General features: G+C 43.0%; 1 protein-coding gene across 1 annotated transcript in view; it reads left to right on the forward strand.

The window, feature by feature from the left end:
• Positions 1-752: 752 nt before the first annotated feature.
• LOC131883166 (toll-like receptor 9) overlaps positions 753-10633 on the forward strand; it is a 15250-nt gene continuing 5369 nt past the window's right edge. The window contains exon 1 of the mRNA XM_059230548.1: positions 753-1073. The gene's annotated coding sequence lies outside the window, so the exon portion shown is untranslated. The remainder of the gene's footprint in view (positions 1074-10633) is intronic.

Genomic DNA, 10633 nt, shown 5'->3' on the forward strand with positions numbered 1-10633 from the left:
CGAAGGAAATCGGTCCTCAAAATCTCATCTCGGGAAGGACGGACGGAAATAGTTTGCATATTATTTATCATTCCTTGTTGTCATTTCAAACGTCAAGACGCAACGAGGAACAACGTCTTAATAATTGTTATCATTATTCACGATACCATAAACAAAGTCACTCTCAAGTGGCAATGCAAGTGTGTCACCACGATTTTATCTGGATTCGAGGTTTTTCCCAGGGTCCAAACCGGAGGCCTGGAATCGTGTCAATACGTGGAAATGATGACACGGATAGTGGGATTCTCACAAAAGACCTTTTTCCCACCGAGCGAGGGGCTTTTAATAAATGGGCACAAGGAAGGCTTTCAGTGCTGCACGATCGCACAAAGGACGTGTGCATTTTCTCCCTCAATCACAAAACGATTCTCTAATGGTGCCACAAAACACCGTCTACCTCCCCACCATGGTATACAAAAGTGCCCACCTTCTTCTCCTCACCTATTTTGACAACCATCAAGCCAGTCCAATATCATTTCTAGCATGCACAACACACATCTGTGGGCGAGTGTACGATCCAAAAGCCTCGAGTCCGAGAGTCCGAGCAAGCTGGAAAATTGACAGGGGATTGAGGCGGGAAGGGCGGATGAGGAGAAAGAGGATGAGGAGAAGAAGGAAGGAAAGACCGGGTGATGAGTGAAAGCGGTGCGCAAATAGAAAAGCCGCTAGCCAGTTCGAGTGGAACAGTGGAGACAGAAGCACTTATTACTCATGATCACCGAACTCGGAGTCAGTCGCGAAAAGTGAAGGCAGACAAAAACGGTGGGAACAAGATGCGAAAACAAGTTCTGACTGGTGTTTGTTAGAGATTGACTCGACCCGGTTTGTGGCAGTGCTTGATGATTTATCGGCGTGACTGATGAGAGAGGGTCAAGCCTCATTGGAAGTTGGAACAAGATGTGTACTCACTTGATTCGGTAGTCAAAAGTCCGAACACATGTGTTGCACGTCCACCAAGTGAGACTCAATTTGGATGATCATCAGTTTGGTGGTGAGAAACGAACGAGTTCTCAACCATTGTCACAAAGGAATTGGTAAGTGTAGTAGTGCTTTCCCCTTTTTGTGAATTGTTTTGCCACTGGTTTTGATTGCAGACGAGTTTTTGCGAGCTCTACGTAAATATCACACAATTATCTTCGGGACATTGGGAAACCAAGCCGAGAAGCGTGCGAGGTGCACGCTAGAATTGAGAAAGAAACTAATTATAGGGGTGTTTCCGTAATTGGCTTCGATAACCTTGAACAATTTGTCATGAGCTCATGGATCACCCAAGGTGTCTTGAAAAGCAACGGGCTCTAACTCTTGGGTCGTGCCTAAAAGAACGAAAATAGGGCAAAAACTACGTGCCACATTCTCATGATCAGGTTCAATTTTAGCTTCGGGACCGGATCCTGTTGCGAAACGCCATCATTTTTGCGCACCAGCTAATCTTTCATTTTCCCTTGGGTGAGCTCTCTTCGGAGCACTCACAAAATCATGGTCCCAGATTGGTCCCTTACTCCGAGAGTCCTCATTTTGACGTGTAGCCAGGGATCCAGAGGAGTTTCGCGTTGCAAGATTGGTTTGAGTGTTGAGTAGGTTCGAAAAAAAGAGCCTTGAGCCCACCAGGCACATAAGTGAGACTGGCTCTGGTGCTCGATGGAACCACAAGGACCATACATAAAGGTCTTGAACCCACCACCACCCACTCGATTCAGTCTCGGTCTTGGGACAGAGAAGCTGGAAGATTGAGGTTCTTTCCCAATTTTCCATGAACTTGCCTTCTCAACGGTTTTCGTTTCCAAAACAGTTATCACTCTAAAAATGGAGCCCTATCCACAACCATTTGTATTGATTGGGACTAACCAATTCCGAGTTTCCCATGGTACTTAAAGTGACACATCAAGAGTCCAAAGTACCCGTCCAGAATCAAAAAATGAATCATTGAACCAAGTAGGAAGGAGGTAGTTCAATTTTCTTACAGTGCCTCTTGAGACGAGCGTTCGTCTGTCTTGTTTCTGGCACACTTCGAATGGAACCGGGTTGGTTTAGTACCCTTCCACAGTGGAATAGAGCAGCTTCGACCCCGGTTTCAGGCAGTCAAGCCATAAATTAACTCTTTTTTCATTATATTGCCCTTTTGCGTGTTTCCCGGGGAGAAAACGTAGAGAAAAAGTCTCCAATTTTCAGTCGTTTCCTCATCCTCCGACCTCGAAATCGGAAGCTCTCTTTGGTTTTGGGTCGATCCAAATGATCCGAAGAGAAACACTGAGGGTGATTGGGTCGCTGGTAATTCGGGAGAGGCTCAACAAACATTTGCATAAAGGAGGCATTTGAAAAATCCACATCCCAAGAGACGTCCCCGAGTTGGGATCAAGTTCAAGTAATTGGAAAGTCATGAAATGGGCGTATTGTTCGCCAATCTTCTTCCTTGTGCCATGTTTTGAGGGAAGGAGCGACCAAAGTCTTTAAGTTTCCATTTACTTTTAACTCTTCGTCTTAATCACTCGCCTCCTGGTTCCCGTCGAGAAAATGGCAATAAAACATGAGAATGGCGTGGAAATTGCTCCATCTCCCAATCCTTAACATGGTTGTCCCAACTCCCTAGGCCCACTACGATATAGGTCCATGGGACCCTGAAGACCTCTGCTTCCGTTTCCAACAACATCTTAGGGGGTAGCTACGATAACTAACGCTGAGACGGGAAAACGAAGGAGCACAAAAAATAAAGAGATTTGTGGATTGTGCGCTTCTTTCAAGACGTTTCGGGAGGGACTTTACGAGGTGATCAATTTGATAGAGGTATCATATATATATAATACCAAAAGGCTTCCAACGCCTGCCAAGAGACCTTGACATTCAAGACTACTTGGGATCAGGCTGAAATTGGAGAGGCTTTTCCATTAAAGTTAAACATGAGAACCCTTGGCCAGGCAGGCCATCCACTGATTGTTTAGTGGTGCTCAGGGTAAATCATTTAATAAGCAGCTAAAAAAGAGAGGGAGAGAGAGAGTAGCACTTTCCTCTGAGTCTGAGACAACTTCTTTTAAAGCCTCTCCCAGAGAAAGTTTGACCAATAAATCTTATTTTCACTCCAGTGAGTGGGAGGTCGTCCCGGAACCATTGAGATAAACTTTTTTGACCAGAATGACCTTTTTGGGTGGTGACCGGCGAAAGGTCCTCTTTTGAACCACTCCTTGACGATCTTCTCGCGTGCCAGCAACTTTCTGTGACTGCGATTTTTTTAAAAGAACTTCGGGGTTCCTATTGGGGTGGAAATCAAGTCAATGAAAGGGAATAATTGACCGAGAAGAAACTAATTTCCGTTGGCCGGGTTAGTTAAAAGCGGTATTCGGGTGTTTGCTCTCCTGTCTGTCCGTGTGCAAGAGCTATAATGAAGGTCTTCTCAAGTTACCCCTACGCTCATAAATCACATCCTTCTTGGCTGTTATTGCATGTAACTTTTCTGTCAAGATCCAACGATTCACGGATGAATGCCTAAATATTTGTTGTACGCCCATAAATCCATCGCCCGTTCCTCGGACAAGCTTCCGACACCCAACCGTATTATTTGAGGTCCTTCCCGGGTGATTGTAGTACTATGTTTCTTCCACTCTTCAGTCAATGGCTACATATATGCAAGATCGGAGGGTCCAAGTGGATCTCTTCGGCATTCCTCTCCCTTGTTCAACATCATCAAGTCCGAGAAATCTGAGAAGGCGTTACAAAATCTACAAAAACACTCGATCCCCCCGTATTCAATAGCAATCTAGCATGACATTTGACGGGGCGCTCTTAAGTTGGACGGAGACTCAAACTTCATGCGTTCACCCTTTTAGCACTCTCTTCACGCTCAAATTCGTCCTTAAGCTTTGGCCTCTGGAATCATTTGACAGAACAGCTAGGTTATTAATGGCTTGCTGAGAAGTGTTCAATCTATATATACCAAAGACTTTGGGTTGAAGAAAAGAAGTATGTCATATTTTTTTAATGGTCACGGGCCCAATCAGATTAATCCAATTTGAGAGCTCAACTGTTTCATTACAAAATGAGCATTTTGATTTATATCGACCATTTCGAGCTTATATCCCTCAAACGAACCACGCACCGAAGTATTAATAATTGCATCACGCACTTAATTACAACTTCACACTTTTCCTATGAACCTAGCTTGTTTGTGTTGCATTTTCAAATATGAATTTGATAATCAAAACTTTGAAACTTGCGAAACCAGCCACGGACCAACAAAGTAGAATTATTCCTTTGTTATCCTAGTTGATTAACACGATGAAAATGGTCGTAAAAATTCGATTTTTGTACACAATGAATTCGTTCTTGCTTCCATTGTCCTGCCCTCTCTGCCTCTGGTATCGGCCGCCAGCCGGGTGGAATTCCAAATGGTGCATTAGAACTTGTATTTTGAGGATGAGCTTGCAAGGTAGGAAACCGAGGTGTCTTTGACTGACTTGCTGATTGTATTCATAGCGTATTCATTCGCTTGAGGAGTCTAAAAAAATCGATATTGGTATTGTTTGTGATAATAGGGCCTCGGTTGGCCAATATTGCATTGTTTATAAACCAATGATTTTGCAACAAATATCTACATACACAATCTAGGAAGAAAGGTCAGGCCAACATTTGATTTTTCTTCTGCTTCACTTCAAAGAAAATCATTACTGATGGCTAGAGTGCAAGAAGAATTGCTTTCCGTTTGATGTTTTGTTCAAGAAAGGCAGTCTTCGAAAAAAAGTAGGAGGTGATTAATCATGCAAGTAGTCAATAAAGTCAAGTGGAGAGCCGTAGGAAATCAGAGCTTATGACTTCTCAACATGCTTTGAACAGCTCGAGCGAAATTACATGGCAAGCCAACAGCCCACTAAAGCCACCCAACGAACGAAAGACGAAAACCGGAGTGAATATGTGGGTGGGTGTAGTTGCGGGGGACGAGCTTCAGGGTGAAAAATTATAAATAAAGCCACTGTAGGAGTTTGAAGGGTGGCTTTTGGAGTCAAGGGGGGGAAACTTGATGACCTACTGAACTTATCGTTTACGTCACAACAAATTATACTCCAATGACGGACGGGCACCCCGACGATTATGGAGCATGAAACATCCTGTTCCCTCGGGGTGAATGATTCCCATTTGTCTCCAAATTTGGCCATGAACATTGAGCACATGCCATTAGCACAAGCTTGATTAAGGCTTTGTTGAGGAAGAGCTACCTTTTGGCTCCTTTCGCCAAATATATGGTCTTGGAACGAGCCATCAAAGGTTCCAACGTTAGTGGATATAAAATGCATCATGCGACCTTCAGCGTCAAAGGAAGGAATCGCAAATGCATCAGAGCCTTTGTCAAAAAACTTTGCTTAAACAGCACAAAGAAAATTGATATGAGCCCTTCTCCGATCCAGTTCCACTTCATTTCTTTTTTCTTATCCACCTGATTTATCTTTATTAACATGGTTACAACCAGTTAGATCCTTCGAATTGGAATCAATTGTTCTACTAAAGGAGTTGAACACTATCCAGATGAGATCCTGAAGCACGACCTTTTATCATACAGTAAAATACAGCTGAAATCTTTTTTGCACAATGAAATAAGAGAAAATCGGGAAGGACCATGAATAAAGAAACAAACAAATGAATTGATTACGAAGGGCGAAAAGTTTCCACATATTCCGTAAAATGTCCTTCACTAAGACACCTTTGACGAACTTACTAAGGTTCGTTCATGCGGCGAGGAAAACTCGCGGTTTGCATAAAATAACCGAAAACGGCCCGGAAGAAAATATTCTCATAAACATAGAAATGTTCCTATCAACTTATGTTTACCCTTGAGCCTTGAGGAGCCAGATATGCCTTGTGATTGACACCGAACCAATGCTGGCTTTGGATGGACATGAAGTGTGCATTTCCCTGTTTGTATATTCATGGAATGCCAAACCTGACGCCTCGTTTGGTTCTCTATTCACTCTTATCCATCACCACCCTCAAGGATCCAAAAGGCATGTAAAAGCCATACATGATCAGTGGCTGCTTCAAACCAGACGGTCCAAACTACGAATTGAATCACTTTGTTGATAACTGGTTCGTGCATCCGATATCTAATCAAATCTAGAAGTCGTTGAGACTCTTGTGGTCGGCCTTCTAGTCCAAAGCGAAGAAAATCAATACTTTCTTTTTGTCGCATGCTCTTGCTTGATCCGGGAGTGCAAACACAATAATTGCATACCAAACCGAAATGAAAGTGCCCCGGCTACACCACATTCGAATTGACTGCCAATTGGGATCACACTCTATCATTAGTATTATTACATACATTGACTACGCACTTACTAAATACCCTATACTACATCCGTAGCCTCTGATGAACTATGTTCCCTTTGACACTCGGTGTTATTATCTATATGTAGATGTACAATGTATGTACTCGTCATTTCTTCGGTTGTCTTTGCATGTCAAGGTCGAAAGTTCTTGAGTTCTGGGGAGATATATTCCATGTCCCTTTTTCTGCTTATTCTGACAACCTATTCATTGTTTGCTCTCGATATCCTCCCCATCCTTGGAGCAAATAAAGTGTACTCATAAGATGAAAAACCCAAGAGCACAGGAGAGATCATCTTGTACATTGGATCTACAGCACGTATGACCTCTTTTGTCCCCGGTCTCTTGAGAGTCAAAACCTCGCTTTAATGCTTAGCTTGAACCTTGTGGAACGAATGATAAGGTATGAGGATAGTTAGCATTCCTAATATTCAAATTATGGAGTCGGGACCAGCTCGGCGTTTTATTCGGTTCCCATTCCCATGGTAGGGCGGACAATGATGAATAAGCATAATTGTTCCAGAGTTGTTCCACCCTGTTTCATATGAGCCTACCTTTTTCTTCCAAAAGAACGGGCTCAGGATCAAGCCGTCTCATTATGTGGCCGTCACCTGTAGCGAAAATGACTTCAACCACCGCAGTGTTGGTCCACATTGCATGCTATAAATATATCCCGACTTGTTCCATTGGCTGACTTGCTTCAGCTCAACTAGGATACAAGGCGTCATGCACAAGGCCGAGGAACATGAACTTTACCCTACAGCCTTTGTTGTGGTTCTGATTTAAAAAAACTTCCCCAGAGAAATGTACAAGTAGTGAGTGAGCTTAGAGAAAGAGCAAGAGAGCGAAAGGATATTGGCGGAAATGTGAAACTTTCATAAATTTGTTTTCGTGCCGACATCTCGTCTAAATTTGAACCTTCTACTCAAACCACGCACGTGGCCTATCACGAATGCGTTCCTTGACGTGGTTGGACGACAAGGAGTGTGGTTCAAGAAGGTATATTTGAAGACTCACATGTTTTTTTCAAGTTGAAATCTTGAAAAACGAAATCTGGCCCTGTTTTCTCAGTTTGCGAAGGATTTGGAGACGACTCAAAACGGGCTTAAAGCCTCCTCCCTTTGGAAAACATATTTGTGAGCAAGTCCACCACCCAACCACCTGCCAGATAGTCAACCAACAACGTGATGGAGAAGGAACGAGGAACTAATACCGGAGTTTGCGACAACATTTGCAATGGAAGTTCGCTTTTATTGCAGGGTCTGGCGGAAACTTTCGGATTTTATAAGTCTTATTGGAAACTCGCTTTTCTTGTGTTTTTGAGCTTTATATCGTATTCATTGATACTCACCATTATCGATTACCGACTTTAACGCGAACAGACGAGTGGAAGGAAAAAACAACACGGAAGAAGTCTATTTTCAGTACACTTTGAGAAGCCGTTTAGATATGGAATGAAACATGACATGTAAATATATTTTTGATATGCTTTCAGATTGGTTGAAGGTGAGGGGGTGATTTGGAGGTGGTTTTGTTCTGAATATTGTCTGCAACTAGTGATCGGGAATCTTAGCGCACCCGGTAAGTTTGTGTACACGCTGAAAGCTTCCATGTTTTGAGGGGAGGAATGAGGGAGAGTGAATGTGGGACTCTTTTTTCCAAACTGGGACAAGGACCCTTGTTCGGGAAAGAATTTTCACTCCCAAGGGACCATTAAAGCCGACTTCAATGGGCTTGTTTATAAATATATAATGCTTCATAATGGGACAAAGCAACATCAAGAGAGACAGATTGTGAATTGTTGACCGGATCTTTGGGGCCCCAAAACACCCCGACAAACCCAATTGCTTGTCCTCCGTTGAGATAGAATCATACATTTTCCCATGCAAATAATACTGCCCTAATATTTGTTCATAGAGTATTATTCAGGCCAACTTTACGGTCTCTCCCCAATATTTTGTACGCCAAGAAGCGGATTCTTGGTCGTCGTCGCTCGTCGCCCATCAAAAAGAGTCTGCATTTTCCAACGTTTTATTCGCTTCCAAAAGAAACAGACAGAGCTACAGAAGGAATCGTAAAAAGTTCTTTTGATGTTCTCGCATACGCTCTTAGTTCTCATTTCACATTTGAGATTGCCAAATTGTCCACAAACTTGTCCCAATCTGGTCGAGTCTCAGGCTCCTTTCGACTTTTGAGAAAGAGTCCATTCAAAATTCATGACCAACGCGCTGACTGGCTTCTACGTTTCTTTTCCCAGTCCATTCAGCAAAAATATGGCAAATTCGCAGTCCCGAAATATTCGGCATTACATCGCCGTCCTTCCAGGAGTTCGAATCGGAACTTGCATTACACAATACGTTTTACAAATGTGCTGGCAGGTTTGACAATGTTGACAATGTCTCTTGTATCATCATGTGTCTTCATCATGAGCTTTCTCGGCACTCTCCGAGAGCTCTCGCTTTGACGTTGACATCATTCCGCAAAATTTCTTGTCCCGCTGCCGCGTAATCACTGTTCCATTACAAGGAACACAACATGTGTCTCCCCATCTCCAACTGAGAAAGAGATCGGGCTTGAACTTGGCAACACGAACTCAATAATGTTATCTTGAAAAGCAGCCACAGTTCTGATTTGTTGTACATGTAATGTAATGTTTAGGTAAGACCTCAACATCTTCCTGGATCATTATGTGGTGGAACAAAGAACTTTAGAACTTTAATGACGTACCTTTTTATTGGACGAGTTTTCCCCCGAGTTTCCTTGAAGTAAATAATAGTGGTAGTTCTTTGATTAGGATGTAGCCGTTTGTTTTTCTGGGTCGTCCCATGGTGAAAGTTGAAACAGATTCTCTTGAAGAGAAAAGCGTTCGTTCAATGGAGGCGGATTGCGCAGAATCTCATTGAGATGACTGAGTCAAATTGTCCCCAGTTGGTGCTGGGATTCCAGCCAGGAGATAAAAAAAAACATTATCCTCGTTCGCCAACTCAACGACTTTATCCTCTAACTTCATGGTTGTAAGCACTGAAATAAAAAAAATCCTTTCATGATTTGTTGCCGGTGGACGACTAGAAATGCGGGGCCGGAGTGTTCCACTATTCATTTTAGATATGATCTGAAATGGGTGTTCCTCTTTTTGAGAAGCATAACTTCGTGGACCTGGAGTCTTTGTCTTCTATTTACTGAATCCTATTAGTCCCTTTCCCCACCCATTTCAGACTCACCAAGGCGTCCTTAGTTGGAACACGGGTTATGACCTCAATAAAGATTAATTGCTCCAAATTAATGTCTTCACCTTTTGGTCGTAAACTAGTAATGTGGACTGGCACCGAGGTGCGTTAAAAGGCTTCTTCAAGCGATGATGAAGACCTTTCGATGGGAAAACCATGTGGTTAGTTGGAATTGATTGACGATAATTGCCTTCAATACAAGTTGCCGTTGGCAGTCTTCCACAATAACAGGAATATAACAAATACTGTACGTAGTATTACTTGTTGTTGTGGGATGAACTGGATCAGACACAAAACATTCAGACACATCCATTCGACCTTGATACTTACTTGGTTGACCGCCTGCATAGATTGAGATTTCATGTAGATTGCATTTCTCCGACAGCTCTGCACAGACAAGTAACTTTAAACAAATGGATGATGTAGTCAAATTTCTTGGATTCAAGACCTTGAGCGTATGTTGCAACTAGACTTTGGAACTCCTGGTTGAGTTCCCAATCTTAGCAAGTACATATCATTGAGCCTTAATTACGAGAGACTTCCAGATGTGTTCCAACACGTGGGTCCTTCATTGAGACGAGGGCCTGGTGAAGCATAATGAACGGAATGTGTTAATTAGACAAGAGGCACGAGAACATCATCATGATCCACTTGGGACGTGATGGAACAGGGCTCCTTTCTCAACCTTGAATAAAGATGAAGCCTCCACCCGAATACAAAGTTGTCATAACGCTCTAGGGAAGGGCATCACAACCATTGCTTGCTAAGAGGTTCCAGGAAATTGGGGTGGGGTGAGAGTAAAAAAGAAAATATGCAACACCAGATGGGCCCTAAAACTCCAGAGTTGACCAGACGTTTTCCCCTCCCTATTTGGGTGTCACAGTTTGATGGATCCATTCAGAACTTGGTCATGGATCCGGGTTCAATTTAATTTCCGTCATTGGACGAAGGTGTTCTACACGAGCGGAACACACTATGAACATGGGGTGATCATCTCTCTTCCCGTTGTTCCATCCGCCGCAATGTGGCAGTGGCAACTGACAGAAGTTGGTTATTTTTTGGAA

Source organism: Tigriopus californicus, chromosome 7 (genome assembly GCF_007210705.1).
Source record: "Tigriopus californicus strain San Diego chromosome 7, Tcal_SD_v2.1, whole genome shotgun sequence".
NCBI lineage: Eukaryota > Metazoa > Arthropoda > Copepoda > Harpacticoida > Harpacticidae > Tigriopus > Tigriopus californicus.